The sequence below is a fragment of the Tribolium castaneum genome, unplaced genomic scaffold (assembly GCF_031307605.1).
Source record: "Tribolium castaneum strain GA2 unplaced genomic scaffold, icTriCast1.1 ptg000027l, whole genome shotgun sequence".
Taxonomy (NCBI): domain Eukaryota; kingdom Metazoa; phylum Arthropoda; class Insecta; order Coleoptera; family Tenebrionidae; genus Tribolium; species Tribolium castaneum.
In genome coordinates this window covers 280,658-282,500 of record NW_026986636.1, presented here as the reverse complement: position 1 = coordinate 282,500, position 1,843 = coordinate 280,658, and the positions used below count along the sequence as shown (strand labels likewise).

General features: G+C 40.0%; 1 pseudogene; it reads left to right on the top strand.

Annotated features, from left to right (window-relative positions):
* Positions 1-1,599, top strand: part of LOC135267460 (large subunit ribosomal RNA) — a 12,348-nt pseudogene extending 10,749 nt beyond the window's left edge.
* The last annotated feature ends 244 nt before the right edge of the window (positions 1,600-1,843 follow it).

Here is a 1,843-nt window from a genome sequence, read left to right as displayed (position 1 = left end):
GTAGTGGGAAATTAAAATGTCAAAATTTAAAAAAATTAAAAATCAACCAAATTAATATATGTTATAGTAGGGAAGCTCAGGATCAATCTAAAATTAGTTTCAGAATTTTATCTCATTTCCTACCCCAAAACTTATAGGGGTAAATTTAGCCAAAAATTTGAAAATCTTTATTTACATTCCGATCGAGTTTGTTTTTTGTACATGGGTACCCTCTATGGTCCTGATTATGCTCCAGCAATCAAATTTGACATACTCAAATAAAGGGGGTAGTGGGGAATTAAAATGTCAAAATTCAAAAAAATTAAAAATCAACCAAATTAATATATGTTACAGTAGGGAAGCTCAGGATTAATTTAAAATTAGTTTCAGAATTTTATCTCATCTCCTACCCCAAAAACACCGGGGGTAAATTTGGCCAAAATTTTGAAAATCTTTATTTATCTTTCAATCGATGTCATTTTTTGCATGCGGGTATCCCCTATAGTCCTGAATATGCTCCACCAATCATAGTTGACATATTCAAATTAGGGGGGTAGTGGGAAATTAAAATGTCAAAATTCAAAAAATTTAAAAATCCACCTAATTAATATATGTTATAGTACGGAAGCTCAGGATCAATCTAAAATTGGTTTCAATTTTAAAAATTGATCAAATTAATATATGTTATAGTAGGAAAGCTCAGGATCAATTTAAATATAGTATCAAAATTTCATCCCATTTCCTACTTCAAAAAGACAGGAGGCAAATTTGGCCAAAAGTTTGAAAATCTATGTTTATATTCGGATCGAAGTCGTTTTTTGCAAATGGGTAGCCCCTATAGTCGTGATTACGCTCTAATAATCAGAGTTGACATATTCAGATTAGGGAGGTAGTGGGGGATCGATCGGATCGATGTCGTTTTTTGCACAGAGGCACTCCTTTATCGATAAAATACTAAATATTGAAAACAAAATGCATATGTGATCGAAGACAGGCTACGAAATAGAAATAGAAATTGGTACGCTTTCGAGGTCGGTGCGCATCCGAGTTCGGTACTCATCCGAGGTCAGGTAGCGTTTCTGGTTCACCCGCTAATAGGGAACGTGAGCTGGGTTTAGACCGTCGTGAGACAGGTTAGTTTTACCCTACTGATGACTCGTCGTTGCGATAGTAATCCTGCTCAGTACGAGAGGAACCGCAGGTTCGGACATTTGGTTCACGCACTCGCTCGAGCGGGCGGTGGTGCGAAGCTACCATCCGTGGGATTATGCCTGAACGCCTCTAAGGCCGTATCCTTTCTAGTCAAAGGTGGCAACGATACCTTTAGGAGTTTCGAGAGTCGACAGGCTCAAAACAATGTGACTTTACTAGGCGTTTAACGCTTGCGTACGAACGTCGCACGAGCCCTATTTGCCGTGTGAAGCCACCGATCGGCGGCGGGATCGATCCTTGCCACGTCCGACCAGGCTTCTAGACGGTCAATTATGGGTACATTGTTGTTCGACGTCGAAACTCGGAATTGTCTGTAGACGACTTACGTACCTGGCAGGGTGTTGTACTCGGTAGAGCAGTTTCCACGCTGCGATCTGTTGAGACTCAGCCCTCAGCTTGGGGATTCGTCTTGTCGGCGAGACGAGACCCCGTCAACGTTTAGAAAGCTGAGTGGATAAAAAATATACCCAGCCAGGTACACATTGTTTATATAAAAATTTCTAGTATGCAATGCAACTTGAGCTAATAACCAACATGAACTTACTCCATTTTATTATTACATACGTACCTGGTAAGGTGTTGTATTCGGTAGAGCTGTTTCTACGCTGCGATCTGTTGATACTCAGCTTGGAGATTCGTCTTGTCGGTGAGA